The following is a 26,056-nucleotide window of genomic DNA, read 5'->3' on the forward strand; positions in this document are numbered from 1 at the left end:
TAAAGGATTAATTTTTTAAAAAGGAACATTCTTTGAAGCTATCCTTAACATCTCACAAATTCTACGTATGGAATATACTTTAGAATACTTAACTAAAATTTCCTATCGTACTTCAACTCAGTATCATATCTAATAATTAAGCTCTTTAGCTTAGCCTTTAAATGTGCTTGGTGCTTAGTATGCCTAACTGGAGTATCACTTAACCTTGCTAATACTACCTTTTAATATAGATATATTTTTTAATATTTTACGAGTCTGTTAATGTGAATGCAGACATATACCACAGTGTAATCATATGTAGAATTAGAGGACAACCCTGGTGTTGGGCCTTGAATTCCACCTTGTGCGAGGTGGAGTCTCTTGCCTATGAGCCTCTCCTTTCTATGTCTTCCTTCTTCCTATAGAATGTGTTGAGACTACAAATGCTTGTGCTATTGAATCTAGCTTGATATGGGTTTACGGAATCTGAGCACAGGTCATCATGCTTGTATGACTGGGATTTTACCCATGGAGCCTTCTACTCTGTCCCTATTGATATATGTATGTATATATGTGTATATATCTATATATATGTATATAGAGAAGAATATATATATATATATTCTTAAGTGAAAATTACCTTCTAAGATATTTTTATGTTCATAACACTTCGAAATAAAAGGCCTTGTCATATGTTTTATTCCAATCATAGAATGAGATTTATTTTCCATATCTGGACATAAAACCAGACTGAGATTTTGAAATCCCATTTAGATATTTAATAATTTATTTAATTTAGACTTTAAAATTACTCTTCTGTATTTCATGCATGTAATTCTCAGAGGCACTCTGAAATTTTTATTAATTAATTCCATATTATAAGAAAAAACTTCAATAACAGAGGCTTATATATCTCCTATGTTAGGCTTTATAAATGGAATTTATTATGTTTTCCTGTGTTTAAAACTGGCCACATATTCTATAAAGAAATATAATTTGATCTTGCATTCATTTGTTCTGGAATTTTCTGGGTCAATGTTCTTATCTGGCTCTAATCAGCAAATTGTCAAAAGCATAAGGCTAAATATACTTTAAATAGTTTTATACAGTTCATTTTCCCCAATGACTGCATAAAACGTGAGCCACAAATATACCCTTTTTAGTAAGAATATGGCATACTATCTGGTATACTGAACACCCTCCCAAACAATCAAATATCTGTCAGATTAAATAGTAAAATTTTGTTAGGTGCAAAATTGTATAAACAAGTAGAAGGAGAAAAATGTATCTTGTTCTTTGTATGTAAACAGAAATATATATTTTACACATTCTTCTCTTGGGGAATTTTGAAAATAAAAGACAAGCTGAAAGATGAATAGAGATAAAAGTATGCATCATATGTATGCAAAGAGGTCTGACATTCAGGGATTCTAAATGTGTACTTACCTTGGAAATTTACAGAAATGGAGAAGGAAGAAGAGAACACAATAAAATCCCACAGAATAAAATGGGGTCTTTTTCACACTCTTCCATCCGACCCTCCAAATACATTGGCTAACTTATTATCTTAGATTTGAATGATGTGCTTTGTATATGATAAAGCAGATTTTTTTCATTTTTATATGTTCTTTTATTTATTTACATTTCAAATGTTATCTTATTTCCCAGATTCCCCTCAAAAACCCCTTCCCCCTTCCTCTATGAGAGTGCTCCCCTACCTCAGCTCCCAAGCATTCCCCTACCCTAAGTCAGCAAGCCTTCACAGGACCATGGGGCTCACCTCCCAATGAAGAGGCAGTCCTCTGCTACATAAGCAGCTGGGTCTCTCCATATACACTCTTTTGTTCCTGGTTTAGTCTCTGGAATCTCTGGAGGGTCTGGTTGTTTGAAATTATTGTTCTTTCTATCGAATTGCAAACACCTTCAGCTCCTTCAGTCCTTTCTCTTAACTCCTCCATTGTGGACCTTGTGCTCAGTCTGATGGTTGGCTGGGAGCATCAGTATCTATATTGGTCAAGCTCTGGCAAAGCCTCGCAGGGGAGAGCTAGACCAGGCTCCTGTCAGCAAGCACTTTTTGGCATCAACAATAGAGTCTGGGTTTGGTGTTTACATGTGGAATGGATCTCCAGGTGGGGCAGTCTCTGCATGGCCTTTTCTTCAGTCTCTGCTTGACTCTTTGTCCCTGTATTTCCTTTAAACAGGAGCAATTCTGGGTTAAATATTTTTAGGTGGATGGGTGGCTCTATCAGAGAGGACTGTGCCTATATAGTGAATATGGTCTCTACATGCTCAATCCCTCTTTGTTGGGTATGGTCTTCTTTCTTCTTCGGTTTTGTACAGTGTGTGAGTTGTATGATGGGTATTCTGAGCTTTTTTTCTAATATTCACAAATCAATGAGTGCATACCATGTGTGTTCTTTTGTGACTAGATTACCTCAATCAGGATATTTTCAACTTCCATCCATTTTCCTAATTTCATGAAGTCATTGTTTTTGATAGCTGAGTAGTACTCCATTGTGTAGATGTAACACATTTTCTGTGCCCATTTCTCTATTGAGAGACATCTGGGTTGGGTCCAGCTTCTGGCTATAAATAAGTCTACTATGAACATAGTGGAGCATGAATCCTTGTTATATGTCCAGGAAAGGTAAAGCTGATTCCTCAGGTAGAACTATTTCCAATTTTCTGAGGAACCACCAGACTGATTTCCAGAGTGGCTGTATCACCTCGCAATCCCACCAATAGTGGAGATTTCCTCTTTCTCCACATCCTTGCCAGCATCTGCTGTCACCTGAAATTTTAATCTTAGCCGTTCTGACTGGTATACTGTGTAATCTCAGTGACATTTGGATTTGCATTTCCCTGATGACTAATGATGTTGAACACTTCTTTAGGTGCTTCTCAGTCATTCCATATTCCTCAATTGATAATTCTGTTTAGCTCTGCACCCTATTTTTCTTAGGGTTATTGGGTTCTCTGGAATCTAACTTCTTGAGTTCCTTGTACGTCTAACTTCTTGAGTTCCTTGTACACTTTGGATGTTAGCCTTCTGTGAGAAGTAGGATTGATAAAAATCTTTTCCCATTCTGTGGATTGCGGTTTTGTTCTATTGCAACTGCCTTATAGAAGCTTTTCAATGTTATAAGGTCCCATTTGTCAATGGATGATCCTAGAGCATAAACCATTGGTGTTCTGAGCCAATGTATATGAGGATCTTTCCCACTCTTCTTCTACTAGATTCATCATATCAACTCTTATGTGGAAGTCCTTGATCCACTTGTACTTGAGCTTTGTGCAAAGTGATAAAAACGGGTCTATTTTCATTTTTTTTACATACAGACAGCCAGTTAGAGTAGCACCATTTATTGAAGATGCTTTCTTTTTTCCATTGTATATTTTTGGCTTCTTAGTCAAACATCAAGTGTGCATAAGGATGTGGTTTTATTACTCTGTTTTCAATTCTACTCCATTGATCAACCTGTATGTCTCTGTACCAATATCATGAAGTTTTTATCACTATCAAAATTCCAACTCAATTCTTAGTACAGATATCTAAAGCAGATATTAATTGATGCCCATACAATTAAAAAATAGTCATTCAGCTCTAGGGACTTGCTGATGAGATGACAATAATTTGATGTTTTCTGAGAGCTATCAGAAACGTCTTGCTCTGTGTTTTCATTGCTCAAAACTAAACATAACTTTAGTGAAACATCATCTGTGTAACAATCTATGTTTGAGATTGAAGCTATGATCTCAGGCTTCTCCATGTTGTTACCAAATTAAAAATCTTCCTTCTTCAGGAGGCCGTTCTCCATATTTTGAGACCACCTTCATAATCTGTAACATGCATTCTTATTTTATCAAAGTGTGTGTCTTCAAAGCTACCCAAGACATTAAGAGCAAAGATGCTAGGAGGGAGGTTTTTCAGGATACATCTTTTTTATGGGAATGGACTTCTACTTTCTAGACTGGTTGGTTGATATACTTATTCTTCCTATGGTGTTGCAAATTTTTGTTCTTCCTATGGTGTTGCAAACTGTTTCAGCTCCTTTATTCTTTAACTCTTCCATTGAGGTCCCTTTGTTCAGTCCAATGGTTAGCTGCAAGCATCTTCATCTATAACAATATGGTTTTGTCAGAGCTTCTCAGAAGACACCCATCTTTCCTTCAGTCTTGACTTCACACTTTGTATCCACATTTCCTCCCATGAGTATTTTTCCCCCTTCTAAAAATGTCTGAAGAATCCATACTTTGTTCCTCCTTCTTCTTGAGTTTCACATGTTTTGTGAATTGTATCTTGGGTATCCCGAACTTTGGGGCTAATATCCACTTATCAGTGAGTTGATAGCATATGAATTCTTTTGAGATTGGGTCACCTCACTCAAGATGATATTTTCTAGTTCCATCCATTTGCCAATGAATTTAATGAAGCCATTGTTTTTAATAAGTGAGTAGTACTCCATTGTGTAGATGTACCACATTTTCTGTATCCATTCCTCTGTTGAAGGGCATCTGGGTTCTTTCCATCTTCTGGCTATTATAAATAAGACTGGTATGAACATAGTAGAGCATGTATCTTTGTTATATGTTGGAGCATCATTTGGGTATTTGTCCAGGAGTGGTATAGCTGGGTCCTCATGTACTACTATGTTCAATTTTCTGCTCAACCAGCAAACTGATTTCTAGAATGGTTGTACCAGCTTGCAATCCCACCAGCAATGGAGGAGTGTTCCTCTTTTTCCACATACTTGCTAGCATCTGCTGTCACCTGAGTTTTTGATCTTAGCCATTCTGACTGGTGTGATGGTGAAATCCATTCTTACTTAAGGAAACAGTATTATGGAAAGTTTTGAACCTCCAAAGTTAGGAATCAATCATAAGATGCCATTAATTTGTCTTCCACAACTTGTATGTTACTGTGGGCACTATTAAGTAGCAAAAGTGCCAATTACCTACCATATGTCTCTTCCATGGTCTAGTAAAATAACTTCCTTACTTGATTTTGTACTAGAAAATCATGGAGCTTATTTAAGAATCAGAACTTGGAGGGTAAAAATAAATATTTGGAAAAATAGAAAGTACAAACTACACCTTTATGAATCTCTTGAATCATTACATGTTCTGTCCTGTGTAAAGTGTGAAAATGATGGTGTGATGTTACTCATCAATTTTAATGAGGCCCCAATTGTTCCTTCAAACATCTAAAGACAGATTGACAGAGCAGACCACACACAATGGATAAAATGTTATAAATCTCTAATTTCTCTCTTTCCTGTATAGTCTTTTGTGCTTTTTCAATAGCTAAAAACGTCAAAATGATTTACAAAGAAATTAGTTTTCTAATTCTCTACAGAGTTAACAGTAGAATGTTTCCAAGCTATCTCTCATATTTTCCATCATGGCTTGAAGCAATATGGGTGTCAGGAACTCAATTTATTTTCTTTTCAGTCACATACACACTAAGTCCATTTTCACCTGGTCCTGGTCATATTCACCATTCTGTCACATTTGGACTCATTTTAATAATGCAGTGAAACATGCAGGGATATGATAATAAATGGATATGGCTTTCTGATCCAGATTACTTATTAAATCACCTCATCTCTCTTTTGCAAAGACATTCAATGGGTACACTTGAAGTTGTCTCAATATCACTTTTACTATGCATGTAAGAACAGATTCTAACAGTGAAGAGAGTAAAAATCAACTATGTTGAAACATTTCAAGTAAGGTTTCTATTTATTTCTTACATTATTATTGTTCTTTTAAAGGGATCAGAAGTCTGATGTTATTTAATTGGATTCTAGGGCAACTGATATTGAAGAAACATTAGGAGCAATCTATAGATAGGCAAGGTTTTGATGCTAATAAAGAGCACTTGAGCTTAGATGTTTAAATATTCATGGATAACAATGTCACAGTATACAATTGTATCTGACTTCATTGTGACATGTATATTTACTTTGGGGCTTGAAGACACAATTCAATATCATTTATCATTTATCACTTTTGAAATTTCATAATTTGGCAGTAATGGTCATAGGATCATGACTAAGGAAATACTGTAAAACTTAACTTCAATTCCACAAGTGAGCTTAGAGTACTTGCTTGATTGCATTTTACATTGCTGTCTTATGGTCTTCAGTGCAGGCTATGAAAGCAAGCTCATTGAGTTTGTGAATTATGTCAGTTGCATCTCTGAGTATTCTTAATGTAGCTTTTGTGCTACTTTTGCCCTAAAATTCTACACAACTTCAAGGCTCAGAAAGCTTTGCAAAATACCTTCTGACTTCCTAGCAATGGGGATTTCATTAATCTTGATGTTTCATTTCCTCTTTCAATCTCAAAGGCATTATTAACATCTCTTTTCCTGGTTTAATTTGGTACCAAGATCCTGGAAAATCTACACAGGGAACGTTTGCCCCAGTAAAAAAGCATGTACAAAAGCCTTGTTAAATAAGTTTGCCTAACAATGTGGATTTTTTTCAGGATTTCTGTTCCCCAAACTGATACTTTTCACATGCAAGGCAGGTAGGCATTGCCTTCAAAGAACTTTCTGCACAAATTGGATACAGTGTAAAATGAATCAACTGCCCTTTTGCTGTGCTTGCTTACTTCAGAATATCCTTGATAAGAAAGAGACTATGCTTATCTACAAATGTAGAAAACAGCCAAAGAAAGATTGAAGGGGAGATTTCATTAAAAGTAATGAGACAATAGACTTGAATAAGTTTCGTAACTCTTGATTATTTGATCCTTCATTTGATAGAGTTGCAAGCTGCTACAACACTATAGAAAAAAGTATTCCTAGATCTGATTTCTAGAACCTTTTTGCCTCAAATTAAAAACTCCTCTCTCTCTCTCTCTCTCTCTCTCTATATATATATATATATATATATACACATATATATATACACACATATATATGTATATATATATATATATATGTGTGTGTGTGTGTGTGTGACTGTCTGCCACACATATACACAAAGACACACACACACAAACGCACAGACATACACAAACACATTTTTAGAAACAAGTTTAATGATTCAGCTATTTGTCAACTACATTATGATAAGAATATTGTAAAGTAGTACTTATCAACCTGTGGCTACATCAACTTTGGGAGTCACTTTTCAGATATTCTGCACATGAGGCATTTATATTATGATTCAGAACAGTAACAAAATTACAGTTATGAAGTAGCAAAAAAATATGGTTTGGGGTTACCCCAACATGAAAAAAATTTTTAAAGAGACACAGCATTAAGAAGGGTGAAAACACTGTCTTAGAGCCTGAGACACTCTAGGCTGCCTCACATGCATTTTATCTTACAGAAGACAAACTATGAAGCATATATTTGCACATCTATATTTAACCTCACCAAGCCTTTGGCCAATTTACATGACAATAATTTGGAAAGCCTTATGCAAAATTAACCTTTTATTTGTTTTGACACAGAGTTTTCTTTTGTGATTGGAAGTAGACTTAAAATTGTACCATGGTGAGTGAGGTAACCCAATCATAGAAAAATACACATGGTATGCACTCATTAATAAGTGGCTATTAGCCCAAATGCTTGAATTACCCTAGATGCCTAGAACAAATGAAACTCAAGACATGATCAAAATGGGAATGCTTCACTCCTTCTTTAAAAGGGGAACAAGAATACCCTTGGCAGGGAATAGAGAGGCAAAGATTAAAACAGACACAGGAGGAACACCCATTCAGAGCCTGCCCCACATGTGGCCCATGCATATACAGTCATCCAATTAGACAAGATGGATGAAGCAAAAAAGTGCAGGCCTACAGGAGCCAGATGTAGATCTCTCCCGAGAGACACAGCCAGAATACAGCAAACACAGAGTCGTATGCCAGCAGCAAACCACTGAATTGAGAATAGGACCCCCGTTGAAGGAATCAGAGAAAGAACTGGAAGAGCTTGAAGGGGCTCGAGACCCCATATGTACAACAATGCCAAGCAACCAGAGCTTCCAGGGACTAAGCCACTACCTAAAGACTATACATGGACTGACCCTGGACTCTGACCTCATAGGTAGCAATGAATATCCTAGTAAGAGCACCAGTGGAAGGGGAAGCCCTGGGTCCTGCTAAGACTGAACCCCCAGTGAACTAGATTGTTGGGGGGAGGGCGACAAGGGGGGGAGGTTGAGGAGGGGAACACCCATAAAGAAGAGGAGTGGGGAGGGGGATGTTTGCCCAGAAACCGGGAAAGGGAATAACACTCGAAATGTATATAAGAAATACTCAAGTTAATAAAAAAAAAATTGTACCATGGTACAGCATAGCCTTTAAGTGTTGATCCTCCTGACCCAATTTTTCAAGTTTTTGTTTACAGTCATGTTTTATCATACCCAGATCTCATTGAAAGTTCTCATTGAGGTTCCTCAATATATGTTTGAATATAATTTTATTACTTAAATATATTATTTAATAATTTCATACATGCATACTATGCATTCTTAGATCTTAGGTAAAAAAATAACCTTTTACTTCCTCTGAACCTATGTCAACACCACCTCCTGTGTATATTTTCTTCCTTTTATATTTTTCTGTTGTTTGTGACCCATTCAAGTTAATCAGGACTGTCTGTAGTCACAGGTTGGGATGAGCCATTATATCCTAGTGGGCTCATAAATTGTTATAGAACTGAAGAAAGTGACTCTGCTCTTCCAGAATCTATAGTCTAACAGTAAAGAGCAGGACACCATGAGGTCCTCCACCATCCTCAACTGACAATTGTTGAGGCCAATTTTCAATCAGTGCAAAAAAAACCACAATTCCTGCCCATTTATGACTTCAATAGCTATGACACATCTAGAAATTCACAGCTCTTTTCTCTATATTCTATCTATCTATCTATCTATCTATCTATCTATCTATCTATCTATCTATCTATCTATCTATCTATCTATAAGTCTTTCTGTCTGTCTGTCTGTCTGTCTGTCTGTCTGTCTGTCAATCTATGTCCTGATGACCCATTTACTAGTGAAAATTAGGTTCTGAGGCCACCTACTATCACTATGTTTAAATTAATTTGTGGTTTTACATACAGTAACACCTGTCTTATGAAATTAGATGCACCTGTGTTTACCGTGTGTATATATTTAGGAGTCTAATGTCTTTTATTACTTAATGTGTTATTCTATCTTTTTACTGAAGGAATTGATGCCATTAATATTCAGAGTCATTGAAAGTTTAACATTTATTACTATCATTTTGTGGTATGTGTTTTCTTACTTCTGTTTTTCATAACTAGTGTTCTGGGATCATTTATTTATTCCCTATCCTGAACAGCTTCATGTAATCTTGTCACAAGTTAGATTCATATGGAACGAAGGACTCTCATTTGATTTGCCTGTGGACAAATCTGTAGTGCATTTTCTTGGTTTATGATTGATGTTGGAAGGCCCAGACCATTGTGGATTGTCCAAGCGTTGAGTGTGTGATCCTGGTTGCTATAAGAAAGTAAGCTAAGAAAGCTATATGGAGAAAACCAGCAAGTAACCTTTTGGTATGGCTCTGCATAACTTACTTCCTTCAGGTTCCTGCCTTGAATTCCTTCTCTGACTTCCTTTTGATGATGGACTATGATGTGATAGTATGAGATGAAATAGCCCTCTTATTTCTAAGTTTCTTCTAGACATGATATTTAAAGACTTATAAGAAACTGCAAAAATTTGCCATTGTAAGAACTGAGGAAAAGTAGACATAGCTGTTGAAAACACTTCAAATCCATACTATAGTAAATCTCAATGTACAAATAATATGAGAAAAATATTCTGTATATTTTAAATGTATTTTTAGAGCAAATTTATTTCAGAGAGGAAATATCCTATTGTTTTGCATTAGGCAATCTATCAATATTTAAGATGACTAAAACATACATCTATGTAGTGATCACAGTAAAATCAGGCATGGGGATGTCCAAAAGAAATAAATACAGCATGTAAGGCATATAAAACCATTGGAAGATCTGCTTAGCCTAGCAATCTCAAGAGGCATGGTCAATTAATTCTGCCCAATACAATGTTCCGTGTGGATGCTATGCAGAACTGTCATCCTTGACCAATTCCTATGTTGTACAGAACACTGAAGTAGAAGTTGGTATCATATTTTTAATCCCTTTGCTACAGAAACCAATCTTCTACTGCCACTTTTAACTAGTGAACATACTAGAACATTGACATTACTCTGGGCATTCTTTGCCAACTCATTGTTACCCAGCTACCTGGGATCTAAAGCAGTATCTACATGTACTATGGTCAGCAAGTCACCACTTGTCACCACAGAGGTATTCACATTGGCTGTGGTTCACTTGGATGCTTTAGAACTGATCATCCAGTAAGACCTGGTCTCTAGGCAGGTGTCTAATGATGTCACAGTGACAAGTATAGCTGACATTTGGGTAGGTCACAGAGTTTGGGAAGCCACAAGTTAGGTGATTTGGTAAGAACCAGAGAAAGCCAAACTTCTGGTATGTAAGACTGATTGCCAACTCCCTGGCCATCTGGCAGGTGAAGGGTTGATTGAGCTACATATGATAGAAGCCACTGCAGATATTGTGTAAGAGTTCCAGGAAACATCACTTATCTAGTGGCTGGGCAGTTCCTCATCCTTCATCTGCTCTAGTGGGTCTGCACCTAATCTGGCCAACCCAATGGGGCCATGGGTCATCCATTCTGAACACTACATTTTTAATTCTCCCAACCCAGATCTCATTGTAAGTTTTCATGATTGGCTTCAAATGAAAGTAAAATCACTTGCAGCAGTGGGGGAAGTAAGTTGAGAGAAAAAAGTTTTTTATTAACTCATGCCTTCAGAGATTTCTACACTTTATCATTTTTATGCATATTTCTAATTCTGTAGAAGTTTCTTTCATGAAGAGTGGAAGCTATGAATATCTGGATATATGGATAAGTATTTAGAATAGTTATAATTTCTACAGGTTTAGGAAATTGGCATTACTAGTTTCTGCTCTAGGTCAATGATCTAACTAGCTCTGCTTATTAAGTTCAATTTAGAGTAACAGAATAAAATCGTCATTTTTATGCATGAGTATATTAATGATTATTTATAACAGAAAATAGGAAACTATATTGTGTGCATATCATCTATTCTTGGTGAACATGCACTTGTAGTATATTTAAATCACTAAAATGTTGATAAATCAGTAATTTAATTTCAATTAATTTTAATGATAAAGTATACATATCTACTAATATAGAATGTAGTGTTACATGCTGAGAAAACATGTTATTGGGAAGCAAGCAGAAAGTGTCATGCTCAGTGTAACTTTTTATCATGTCCCACTTTATTCTAGAATTTGTATTTTTGTTGTGGTTATTGAAAACATTTCTCTAAATGACATCCCCAGCAACACTTTTTACTATCTGAATGCAAAATACTAACCTTCCACTTCTAGTCAAAAAGCAAGACTACTGTTTCTTATTAATTTCTGGAGACTTATTATACTTATTGTTTATATAAATAATAGTCATGACTTACTAGTAGCAAAGAGAGAAAAGAAATTAGTTGAAGGATTAATAAGGACATCCGTAAGGATTCATGTATTTATAAATCTTGGCCTAATCTATTTTCCACAAACATTGATGATCTTCCAGATGAACTATATTTAGTAGCACATGATGAGTATCATCAACAATTCCATAATGCTACTATTTCCAGTAATTATTTTAAGTAATGAGATCTGAATCCCTTCACTTGAAAAACTAGCCTTAAAATCTAGACAAAATTAGTTCTTTATTTTTATTTCACATCAATACACTTGACATTTTTAGCACTTCTTGCATTTGATACTTGAACAAAAATAGCAAAAGTACATATTATAATATTTGTGAATCCCAAAATTATAGTAGCATCTAAAATAATCATTTTATAAACCAAAATAAGAGAATTAGTGTGAGATGACTGAATATGACTTTATAAAATAAAAATACAAAAATAATTAATTTAATTAAAATTAAAGACAAATATATGTCAATATTTTTCTTTAAAAATTGAACATACACATTGACTATATTCTGTCTTAAGTCTAAAACTTCTTATGGAAGTCTTTTCTCTCACTTTCTTTAGTAATTGATCTGTGGTTAAAAAACTGATTTAATGAATGAAACTGAGATAGTCAAAATAAAATATGTGTTCTCCTAACACCACACTACTTTTGAGGTACATATACATAATACATAAGTTTTCTCTATTTTTATGTGATTGGGAAGCAAATCCAGAACCTTAAAACATGCCAAAGAAGTGTTCTACCACTGAACTACATTCTCAACCCATCACGTATGACTTCTGTCAAGATTTTCTCAATGCCTGCTTTTCTTTTTTTCTCAGAATCTACCACACATTTTTCTCTCTCTCAGGAACTAACCTGCATATAGGTGGGTGTGTTTCTTTGTTTTTGTTTTTCTTTTTGTTTTGTTTTGTATCTATTGCTGTGGTAAAACACCAAAGTCAAAAGCTATTTGAGAATAAAAGGGTTTGGCCTACATATCCTTATCATGGTGCATCATAAAAGGGGCAGGGAATCAAGACAAGAATATGGAGCCTGGAAATGAAACAGATGATGGACAAGTATTGCTTACTAGCTTGCTCCTTGTGTCTGGATCAGTCTGCTTATTTATTTGTTTATTTATTTACTTATTTTTACACTGCAGATTTTATTCCCATCCCAGTCCACTCTCTGACTGTTCCACATCGTATACTTCCTTCCTGCCTACCCCGGACTCCATGAGGATGTCCCCACCCCACTCCACCTACACAACCCCACCCCACCAGACATCTAAACACCCTCAGGCCTCTAGTCTCTTGGGGGTTAGGTGCATCTAATTTGATTGAACCCAGACCCAAGAGTCCTCTGCTGTATATGTATTAGAGGTTTTATATCAGCTAATGTATGCTTCCTGGTTGTTGATCTAGTGTCTGAGAGATCTTGGGGATCCAGGTTAATTGAGACTGATGGTCTTCCTACAGGGTCTCCCTCCTCCTCAGTTTCCTCCAGCGTTTCCCTAATTTAACCACAGGAGTCAGTAGTTTCTGTTCATTGGTTGGATGCACATATCTGCATCCAAATCTTTCAGCTGCCTATTGGATCTTTTGGATGGCAGTAATGATAGGTTCCTTTTTGTGAGAGCTCCATAGCCTCAGTAATGGTATCAATGGTGTTAGGCTTTGGGGAATCCCCTTGAGCTGGATCCCGTTTGGGCCTGTCGCTTAACCTTCTTTCTCTCAGTCATTTTAACATTTCCATTCCTGCAGTTCTTTCAGACAGGAACAATTACGCATCAGAGTTTTTGATGACGATGATGATGATGATGATGATGATGATGATGATGATGATGATGATGATATTGATTGTCGTGCCCAACCTCGACCGGCAAGGAAGACACGATCAGCGAAGATCTTCTTCAAGCAGTTTTACTCAGGAACCTTGATACAATCTTCTGACCCTGGGAAATCCCTGCACCACACTTAAATAGCTAGCACTAGCCAATCCTAGCAAGCCACGTGGGGACAGCGGATAGGTTGTACTATGCGGAAGTGACCAGTCCAAGCAGGAACAGCCAAATAAGGACTTGTTTTTCTCAAGGACTTGTTTTTCTCAATGAGCAGATGGTGGAAACCGGACTTGTTTTTCACAAGGAGTGGAAGGCGGAAACCGGCGCCATCCCAGGGGCGCGGGACCTAGCAGCTTCCTACAGATTATATTATTATTTACATTTCAAATGTTATCCTGATTTCTGGTTTCCCGTCCATAAACCTCTATACTTTGCCCCGTCTGCCTACTTCGATGAGGATGCTCCTCCACTCACTCACCCAGCCCTTCCCGACTCTTTGACCTGACATTCCCCTACACTGGGGCATCGAGCCTTGGAAGGACCAAGAGCTTCTCCACACATTAATGCCCAACAAGCACAGTCTTTTCTACATATGCAATCGGAGCCATGATTCTGACCACTCTTTGGATGGTGATTTATTCCCTGGGAGGTCTGGTTGGTTGGTATTGTTGTTTTTAGGGGGTTGCAAGTCCTTTCAGCTACTTCAATCCTTTCTCTAACTCCTTTAGTGGGGATCTCATTCTCAGTTCAATGGTGGGCTGACAGCAATCACCTCTGTATTTGTGATGCTTTGGCAGAGCCTCTCAGGAGACAGCTATATCAGACTCCTGTCAGCATGAATTTAGCATCAGCAAAATTGTCTAGGATTTGTGGCTGTATATGGAATGGATCCTCTGATGGGGCAGTTTCTAGATGGACTTTGTTTCAGTCTCTGCCCTAAACATTGTCTAAATATTTCCCCCTGTGAATATTTTTGTTCACCCTTCTAAGAAGGCCTGAAGCATGAAACATGTACACTTTGGTCCTCCTTCTTGTGTTTCATGTGGCTTGTGGATTGTATCGTGAGGAATCCAAGCTTTTGGGCTATAATTTCCACTAATCAGTGAGTGAATGACAGGTGTGTGGGGTTTTTGTTTGTTTGTTTTTCTTTTTGCATTGGGTTACCTCACTCACAGTGATATTTTATAGCTCCCACCCTTTGCCTATGAATTTCATGAAGTCATTGTTTTAAATAGATGACTAGTGCTCCATTGTGTAAATGTATATTTTCTGTATCCATTCCTCTGCTGAAGGACATCTGGGTCATTTCCATCTTCTGGATACTATAAATATGATATAAATATGCTATAAACATAGTGGAAAATGCGTCCTTGTTATAAATTGGAGCATCTTTTGGGTATATGACCAGGAATGGTATAGCTGGGTCCTCAGGTAGTACTATGTCCAGTTTTCTAAGCAACATCCAGACTGATTTACAGAGTGGTTGTACTAGTTTACAGTCCCACCAACAATGGAGGACTGGTCTGCTTTCTCCACATCTTCACTAGCATCTTTTGTCACCTGAGGATTTTTTTTATATTTTTTTTTAATTTACATTTCAAATGTTATTCCTTTCCCCCTACCCAACCACCTACCCCTTCTGCCTCCAGCTCTGACACTCCCCTACACTGTGGGGTCTAGACTTCTCCTCCTATTAGTGGCCAACAAGGCCATCTTCTGATATATATGCAGCTGGAGGCATGGGTCTGTCCACGTGAACCCTTTGGATGGTGGTTTAGTCCCTGGAAGCTCTGGTTGGTTGACATTGTTGTTATGGGGGTTGCAAACCCCTTCAGCTCCTTCAATACTTTCTCTAAATCTTCCAATGGTGACCCCGTTCTCAACTCAATGGTTGGCTGCAAGCATTCACTTCTGTATTTGTCATGCTCTGGTAGAGCCTCTCAGGAGAAAGCTATGTCAGGCTCCTTTCAACATGCACTTCTTGGCATCAGCAGTATTGTGTGGGTTTAGTGGCTGTATGTATATGGACTGGATCCCCATGTGAGGCAGGCACTGAATGGCCATTCCTTCAGTCTCTCCTCCAAACTTTGTTTCCATATCTTCTCCTACAAATATTTTTGTTCCCCTTTTAAGAAGGACGGAAGCATCCGCACTTTGTTCATCTTTCTTCCTGAGCTTCATGTGCTCAGTGGATTGCATCTTGGATATTCCAAGAATTTTAGCTAATATCCAATTATTAGTGACTGCATGCCATGTGTACGTTTTTTGTTTTGTATTTTTGATTGGGTTACCTCACTCAGGATGATATTTTCTAGTTCCATTCATTCGTCTGTGGATTTCTTGAAGTCATTGATTTACTGGCTGAGTAGTACTCCATTGTGTGGATGTACCATTTTCTGCATCAAATCCTTTGTTGAAGGATATCTTGGTTCTTTCCAGTTTCTGGCAACTATGAACATAGTTGCAATCCACCAACAATGGAGAAGTGTTCCTCTATCTCCACAGCCTCAGCAGCTTCTTTGTCTCCTGAGTTTTTTATCTTAGCCATTCTGACCGGTGTGAGGTGGAACCTCAGGGTTGTTTTGATTTTCATTTCTCTGATAACTGAGGAGGTTGAACATTTCTTTAGGTACTTTTCAACAATTTGATATTCCTCAGTTTAGAATTCTTTGTTTAGTTCTGTACCACATTTTAATAGGGTTATTTGATTCTCTGGAGTCTAAGTTGTTGAGTTCTTTGTATATATTGATTATTAGTCATCTATAGCATGTAGGTTTGGTAAAGATCTGATTCCAATCTGTTGGTTGCCATTTTGTCCAAATGACAGTGTCCTTTGCCTTACAGAAGCTTTGCAATTTTATGAGGTTGCATTTCTAAATTCTTGATCTTAGAGCATAAGCCATTGGTGTTCAGGAAATTTTCCACAGTGCCCATGTGTTCAAGGCATTTCCTTACTTTTCTTCTATTAGTTTGAATATATCTGGTTTTAGTGGTGGTCTTTGATCCACTTGGACTTGAGTTTTGTACAGGGTGATAAGAATGGGGGAAGGATGGGGAGGGGAACACCCATATAGAAGGGGAGGGTGAGGGGTTGGGGGGATGTTGGCCTGGAAACCGGGAAGGAGAATAACAACCAAAATGTAAACAAGAAATACTCAAGTTAATAAAGATAAAAAAAAAAAGAATGGATCAATTTGTATTCTTTTACATGCTGAACTACAATTGAACCAGCAGCATTTGTTGAAAAAGCTATCTTTTACCCATTGGATGATTTTAGCTCCTGTGTGAAAAATCAAGTGACCATAGTGTGTGGGTTCATTTCTGAGTCTTCAATTCTATTCCATTGATCTACTTGCCTGTCTCTATACCAATACCATACAGGTTTTATTTTTTTATCACTATTGCTCTGTAGTACAGCTTGAGGTCAGGGATGGTGATTTCCCAGAAGTTCTTTTATTGTTGAATATAGTTTGTACTATCCTGTTTTTTTTTTTTTTTTTGCACTTTCTATCTTTCTAATTTTTGAAGACTTAAATTGGAATTTTGGTGGAGATTGTATTGAATTGTAGATTGCTTTGGACAAGATGGCCATTTTTACAATATTAATCCTGCCAATCTATGAGCATGGGAGATCTTTCCATCTTCTGAGTAATTTGTCCATTCTTGACCTTAGAGCATGATGCATTATCATTCTGTTTAAGAAATTTTCTCCAGTGTCCTTGTGTTCAAGGATCTTCCCCATTTTTTCTTCTATTATTTTGTGTGTATCTGGTTTTAGGCCGAGGTTTTTGTTCCACTTGTACTTGAGATTTGTACAGGGCAACAAGAATGAATCGACTGACACTCTTCTACCTACTGACCAACAGTTGAACCAGCACCATTTTTACAATTTAATGAAAATTCTAAAACTTACCCAACTTGTGTGTCAGAGTTCTGACTGTGGGATAGCAAACCCATTCCTCATAGATACCCTGTCTTTCTGCTGGAGGTGGGCTATACAAGTCCCCTTTTTTACTTTTCCCACTGTAGGGCATTTCATCTAGGTTCCCTCCTTTTGATTCCTTAGAGTGGTTGGGGATTTAGCTTAGTGGTAGAGCGCTTGCCTAGCTAAGCGCAAGGCCCTGGGTTCGGTCCCCAGCTCTGAAAAAAAAAAAAGAAAAGAAAAGAAAAAAATTTGATTCCTGAGAGTGTCTCACCTCCCAGTTATCTGGTACATTCTGGAGGGTCCTCTCAACCTCCTACCTCCTGAAGTCACCTGTTTCCTTTCTTTCTTATGGCCCTCAGGGCTTCAGTCCTTTTCCCCTATCTAATACTATATCATGTTCCCCTCCTCCCACAACCTAAGGCCATCTGATCAGTGTTTGCATTTTTCAGAACTGGGTTCTCCTGTATCAATCATTTGTCAAGAAATGCCTTACAGAATTGCCTACATACTACTCTGATAGAGACATTTTATCGATTGAGGTTTTTTCCTCATAGATGAAATGTGACTTCATTCTTTCATTTACAGGTCCATTTTCTTCAACTTACATTTCTTGAGAGCTATTTTCTCTGTCACCATTGTTTCCCATATATTTAATACAATATAAAATTTTAATTGTAGTCTGATGTTTATCTCTTAACTACATTGACCCTGGAATTATCCATTTACATACTGACCATATAATGCAAACATGTACTTTAAAACAGTAGTGTAATTGGACTTAGCATCCCTGGCATCCTAGCCTTTCTAGAACAGCAAGGCAAACTAACCCACTATAAATTGAGAGATACATGTGCTGACTTAAATTTTCTTAAATGAACATAGAAAATAACCTAGTATATAGTTACCATCTCTGTAGAAGTCTAGCTGTAAATTGAATCCCACACAAACAACTCATCAAATATCAGAATCACTAAGCCTCTCAAATTCATAAATGATTGTTTTAATACTTAAATGCAAAGAGTATGTTTGACTTTAATACTTTCAATTATTTTAGAATACATACAGAGAAAATTGTCATGTTCCTTGTGTTCAATAATGTATGATTCTTTCTAGGTCAAATAAAGAAATAGAAGAAAGGTATTAAATAGGAGTTATATGAAAATATGTTTGTATCTTTAAAGAGTGTATTAACTGAAAAATTTAAACTTTCAGCTTCATAATTATTATCATAGTATCTTTAAAATAGAGGAACACATTTACATTCACTCTCCTTATTGAAACTTAATATGATGACTATTCTTGGTTGTCATTTTACTTCATCTGAAATTAACTAAAACCTCAAAATGGAGAATAAACCTATGTTAAATATTTGCTTTTACTCTTTACCTGCTTTCTCTTACCTTACTATCAATTCTGTCCCTCCATTGGCATTAGAGTCTACTTCTTCAGGATGGTAGGGAGTTCACTCCATAAGTTCTGTTACTATAAAGAACACTGAGTAATACAGTGAATACAAATGAAACAAATATTAACTGATCACCTTTTATTTACCAGATGTCTATTTGAATAGACAGCAGATATCTATTCAAAAATGATAAAATTGGAGCTCTTCCAAGTTACTTGAAGATTAAACATTTAAAATGCTGTGGATTTAGTGAAGACAGCTTTGTTTTAATAAAAAATATAGGATGACATGCAAAGGAGGCTCAGTTTTGATATTTGATCTAGAAAAGTGGGAACTAGAAACGAAAGTAATGGATTTAGAATGAGGATTGGCATGGGTATTTATTAAATAACAATTATATACTAATATAATATTTACTGTGATATAGAAAGCACTGAAGACCATTATTTGAATAATAAATAAAATCAAAGAAAGATGTATAATTGCTAGAGCAACCACTAAAATTTAAAAACGGAAGAGATTTAACCAGTAAGCCAATGGATGATGAAAATAATTTTAAGGTATCTAGTTCTGTAAAGGAAAATAAATGGAATCATACGTGAGAGAAACAAAAAAATAATCACAAAGTAAACCTAACCTCATGAGTAATATAAAAACTTAAACGTCATATACTTACAAATTAAGTAAAAGGGGCAGTTGAAGTTTTGTCTATATGACATCTACATATGAAATTTTTACTTTAAATATAAGTATATAAGTATAAATATAAGTATAAAGTAAAAAGATATAAGTATACAATGAAAGGTATAAGAAATAGTGTGTTATATTAATAGCAATCAGGGTGAACTTCTAATCAAGTGATACTATTAGGGACAAGAATTAAGGCACTGAGGCCAACAACATAGCTCAACAATTAAAAGCCTTTGTCTGGTCTAACAACCTGAGTTTGATTCCTAGCACATAAAAATAGATTAATTTATCAGAGGCACAAATATCCCAAGCTTCATATATCTCATGACAGTTTTAACATACAAAGAATGGAACCTATTGCATTTTCCAATTAATCTCTACTCAAACTGACCCTGTAGAGGCAGCATGCTTTCCTTGCTGCTAGATCCAGAGTTCTGGGTCCCCAAATGGAACACACACACACACACACACACACACACACACACACACACACACAAACAGCGCCTTATATTTTAATATGCCTTAAGAAGCTCAATGACCAGATCACTCCCAATCCTCCACATGGCAAATCCCTCCATTTGATATTCCTGTGTTGCTTTTCTCTAGTTCTTACATGTTCGCTGTCTCTCTACCTGCTACTTCTTAGGCCTGGTCTTTATTCCTCTCCCATCATGGCAGTTCTATTTCCTTCTTTTCCCCTCATTCTCCTTGCCACAGACCCTAAAGTCCTGCCTCTGTCTCCTTGCCTAGCCATTGGCTGCCAGCAAATGTATTTATCAATCAAAACCACCTGGACACAGGGACCGTCAGCATCTTAGTGGATTATTGTGCCATTCTGGGGACCCGGTTAACATAATATAAGTAATAGAACCCAAAAGAAAAAAATAAACAGATATACAACCACAGTCAGAAATTGAATTTTTTTCTTTTATACATAATTTGAGGTAAAATGGCAAGGGAGAAACAGTGGTTGTATAGCCATTGTCATACTTTACACTCTTGCATGATTACACAAAAATAGCTTTGTTTATTTGTTTGTTTTCTCTTCTGTACTCAATCACTTATATTAGAGAGGATGCTCAAGCCTATCAGGAAGAAATACTAAGTTCTTTTTCTTTAATCACCTAGCAGATATATATATATATATATATATATATATATATATATATATATATAATCTTGATGAAGGTAATATCATATTTGAATATATGGTATCACTGAGCAAGGATTTACTATATCATCATCATCATCGCAAGAAATTGAATATAGGGTATAGAGTCTCTTATATGATAGGCAAGCACTCTACTAGTGAGCTACATTTGTATGTTAAAACATGTTATTTTGAGACAGAAAACAGCATTAGCCATGTTCTCTTAAACCTCAACATTTGTATAGCATCTTTCATATACGGTTTGATTATGTTAATGTTGACATGTACTCAGGCTTAGTGCTGACATATTAACATAATGCATAACACCAACGCAAAATGCTCAAGCTAATATGTTCAAATAAATTGAAACTATAGGGTTCAGCTCCTAGGTTTGTGTACTATTCATTTCTCTAGGAATCCTGTGAAATTTAGGTTTACTTGCCAACTTAACATAACCTAAAATCTCCTTGAAAATTTAGTTTATTTTATACTGATAAATCTTAATTTTGTTAGTATAGAAAAGCCCAGATCATTGGCCCATGGATAACTAACTGTATCTTGGCCACATCTATCCCTACTGTCCCTTCCAATTATCTCCAGGACATAGCCTATCATAATTTCATATTCTCTTTCAATTGATTATTTCTTAACTGAATCTAGTTATTATTTCTAATATGTGCATGGTGTGGAGTCATTCAATAGTTATGGGTGGCCTACCAGTGTCTATGTCTTTAGTGAAAAATGGTTTCTCTTTCTTCAGTAACCATCAAGCATCAATAGTTCCTCATCCAGGTTTGGGGCCTTGGGTGCCCTCTCCTCTTCTTACTAGATATGTACCCAAGTCTATTTTGTTTTAGACTTCTGCAGGTAGCAAATCACATCCAGAACAAAGAATTTTATAGCATCCCTGTCCATCCTTAGCACTTTCTTTCTTTTAGTAGCCTTTTCCATATTCTCTGGGTCTTGGCATGGGAGAGGTAGATACAGATATTCTAATTCTGACTGAACATTCTGACTGAGTCACATAATCTCTGCACTTTGAAAAGAAATGAGTCACTGTACGAACTACTGCTCACTTCAGTAAGAAGCTTCTCTGATCAAGGTCTGGAGCAGCACAAATATATGGATATAAAAGTAAATATTCAGAAAACTGTTTGACATGTTGACATGATCATCCTTAAAAACAGATATAATAGGTTCTGTCCAAGGATATGGTTTTTTTCCTATGTTTACAGTATCAAACACGAATTCTTTCTTATGGAGCAAGCCCCAGATCCAAACCAGAGGACAGAGTAATTCATTACACCCATAAACAGTTGTGCTATTGTTATACCACTAGATGCGTCTTGCCAGGGAGGTCAGTAATGTATACCCTGGAGCCCAGGATTTTTTTTGGATATTTTTATTTACATATTCCTATTCCCAATTTCCCAACCATAAACACCCTATCCTATCTCCCTCCTTTTCTTCTATAAGGGTATTTCCCCTCCTGAACCAACCTCTTTCCCACCTTGCCACCCTGACATTCCCCTAAACTGGGGGTTCCAGCCTTGGCAGGACCAAGGACTTCTCCTCCCATTGGTGCCCAACAAGGCTGTCCTCTACTACATATGCAGCTGGAGTCATGGGTCTGGCCATGTGTTGGATGGTGGTTTAGTCCCTGGGAGTTCTGGTTGGTTGGTATTGTTGTTCTTATGGGGGAGCCTAGTTTTAATAAGAACATCTGTATCTTTTTTCCTTAACATCTCCTCTAGTACCTTCCATCACTGTGAATGCTTGACAGCAGAGAATGAGTTTTCTGATTAGTTCAATAATGATTTCTCTGTGTCATGTAGCTAATTTGTGTGCTATCTTCAGCAATAGGGTCTTACCATCTAGTTATGGTGGGCAACCAAGAATAATAGCAGTAGCCTATATTGTTTTAAGTGCCTCTGAACCTACCTGACCAATAAATTGTGAAGAGACAACCTGTACCTAGCACTGAGGTTTTCATTTATAAACAATATCTTATGGGAGCTGAATTGCTTACTAATATTAGGTATCTCCATTCAAACTTCTTTTTTAATTTATACTTTTTAATTATCTTACAAACTACTTGTATTTCATGCAGATTATTTCTGCATTCTTTCCCCCGTACACCTTTCCCATCCCTGCTTAAATCTTTAGCTCCAGGGATCCCTCCCATTTTGTTTCTACATACCACATGTTTTCTACACATGTAATGTAATTGAAAGATCCCAAGTAACTTTTGCATACATACATAAAGTTGTTTAAGTCTCCCAACCACATTTCATTTTCTGACTCCCATCACTAAAGAAACTCTTTGAACCCTTGTGCCTCCAATATACCCACTTGCTACTTTCATATTCTTCTCTTTCCCATATAAGTGCACAACCTCTGACATTGGCCCATTTTTATTTTCTTACCTTCTGTATATACCTCATAATAAACACTTAAAACAAAATATTTGAAGCTAGTACATTTAGAACAAATAATTATATTTGGGGGTGGGAGATCTTACTTTGTAAGCCCCACCACAAAGTTTAATCCATGTTCTTGAAAATTTCATGCTATAATATTTCATTACAGCTGAATAATTTTTCACTGTGTATGTGTACCACATTTTCATTATCTATTCATCAATTCATTGTCATCTAGGTTGATCTTATTTTCAAACTACTGTGAATATGGACACAATAAAGACAGATGTGAAAGTGTCTCTGTAGTAAAATACTAGTGAGTCCTTTGGGTATGTGTCCAGGAATAGTGTAGATTGATCATATGGTATTCTATTTCTCTTTTTTTAAAGAATGATTTCCACATGACTGGAGTAGTTTCCACTTCTATCAGTAATGTATAACAGTCCCTATTTTCTATCTTCACAATAGTATTTGTTGTCTAGAACTATTATTATATTCCATCTCATAGTAGTCAGAATTCCTATCATCAGGAAAAGAGTCTTATTGAGAGATATTCCAGGTCAGTTTAATCTATGGGCATGTTTGTAGGGAACTTTCTTAGTTTTCTTAAATGATGTTTAAAGGCACAACCTAAAATTAGGTGGCACCATTCCTTAGGTTTTAGCCCCTAGACTGTATTAGAATAGAAAAAGTGAGTTGGGTACTAAGCAAGCATACATTTATTGCTTACTATTCTTAACTGTGAATGTGGCTATATACTTCAAGTTCCTGACTTTACTACTCTTTAATTATGGAGAGTGACTCAGAACTGTAATCATAATAAACAGTGTTTTTCTGGAAGATGATTTTTATTGGATTCTATCATAACCATAAGTGTGAACCCTCTCTTTTTCTCCTTCTTCAGTTACAGCATAAGGTAGCTGATATTTATAAGGAAATATGATGCTTCGATGATAACATGATTGCTCATAAGTTGTATTCTCATATTATTCTACAGAAGTTGTTTTGTAGATTAGTCATTTTTATGTGGTCACCAATAGTTTTATAGATATTTTCATATTACTTTTATAGCTTTCTTCTATGTCCTTACTCATTCTACATATATAGAGTTATTTATCAGGAAATGTGTACTAGTTATTCTTTGTAAAATGGACTAAAACTAGAGTCACCTGGGAAAAGGGAAATTTCAATTGAGAGTATTCAGAGAAGGTTGACCTGTAGGCAAAACTGTAGGGATATTTTCCTTTTTATGATTGATGTTGGAGAGCTCATTGCACTGTGGGCAATTTCACTCCAAGGCAGGTTGTCTAGTGTTGTATAAGAAAGCAGGCTGAACCAGTGGAAGGGGAAGCCCTGGGTCCTGCTAAGACTGAACCCCCAGTGAACTAGACTGTGGGGGGGAGGGCGGCAATGGGGGGATGGTTGGGAGGGGAACACCCATAAGGAAGGGGAGGGGGGAGGGGGATGTTTGCCCGGAAACCGGGAAAGGGAATAACACTCGAAATGTATATAAGAAATACTCAAGTTAATAAAAAAGAAAGAAAGCAGGCTGAGCAAGCCAGGGAAAGTAGATCAGTAAGCAATATTTACCCATGGTCTTTGCTTAATTCCTACCTCCATGTTCCTGCCTTGAGATCCTGCAATATGTTCACTCTAAAATGGACAAATATAGTACAAGTTTAGGTAAATTCCCAAGCTGGTTTCAATCAGTGTTTTATCAGAGCAACAGAAAGCAAACTAGAACATTTAAAAGTAACCAAGACCAGAAGTCATAGCAACCAGATAATTGTCCATGATTTCAATTTCTAATTGGTAGGCTCATTTTGACCATATATAAGTCTTTTAAGCTCTCAAAAATAAGGTATATAATGATGTTAACCTTTTGACACTGAAAAAACTATACTTTCTCTGACCACTTCTCTACAGGAGGTTTCAGTTTGGAGTGGAGAAAATATTAACTTCTAGGCCTGAAAAACACTGGTTCTCTCTTTTTTCTGCAACTGTAAACAGTTTCCTGATAAATATGTTTTCTCTGTACTGTACCAAAAACAGAAAAAAGTATGTCTTTCTTCATAGAAAAATATAAATAATTCTAATATATATTGAAGGACGTTTGTTAATACAAGATGATGAATAAAATTAGGCTATGCATCAAAAGTATATAAAACATACTACTGATCCATAAATCTGTCAGAATGGCATAACCTAAAAAATACATATGTAGGAAATTAGAGAGATAGGGAAACAAGGAGACAGACAGACAAAAACCTGGTTAGGTTAGACTAAGAAGTAAAGACAGTTCCAAAGAGTGAAAAGGAAATGCTTCAGAAATCATGGGTGCTGAACACTGCAAAGTAACAAAGTAATAATGCAGCAAAAGAAGCCTTCCAGGAACATGAGTTTTGTGGTAACCTGACATTCAAGATAAACTTCTAACATTTCACAAGTCTCTAAAGTAGTTTTTGGTATTGATAAAGTGATTCCTCTGGACGGTGGGACAGCAAGTGTACAAGAATACCATGTTATAATTCTGTATGATTCAGAGGGCAGAGGATGAGTGGCATTTTGGAAAAGAACCTATTGTTTGGAAATGAACTGTGTCACTTGTGGAGAATGGGAATGTCCATTAAAAAGAAGGCTGAATTTAGTCTGCTGCATACTCAGGGCAATAGATATCCATGGAAAGCACTTGTGGAGAGTAAAGGATTAGACACTGAGGAAACCAAAGGACATGTGGCAGGATGTAATATCCTAGACAGTGAGGTACAGGTACACAAGGAAAGGTAAAACCAACAGTTGTTGGAAGTACATTTAATCAAGAAAAGTTATCTAGGTGTTTAGGAGTTTAGAAGCCTGAGGTCACCGGGTGAATCAACTTCTAGAGCCACCTGTTTGGTGGTCACTCTTGCAAGTGGAAAGCATTAAAGCTACAACTGGCTACATAATGCCCATAGTTCATTATTAATGGTCAGGAAGACTTGAAATTTCATGTCAGATTTAGGACTTGTATAGATCATGTTATGTTTGCTTCTACAACTTGAAAAACAAGTTGGAGAAATCTGCATATGGAAGAAAAGCAATACCAGGGCCCATTGGCTG

This window comes from Rattus norvegicus, chromosome X, assembly GCF_021556685.1.
Source record: "Rattus norvegicus strain SHRSP/BbbUtx chromosome X, alternate assembly SHRSP_T2T, whole genome shotgun sequence".
NCBI lineage: Eukaryota > Metazoa > Chordata > Mammalia > Rodentia > Muridae > Rattus > Rattus norvegicus.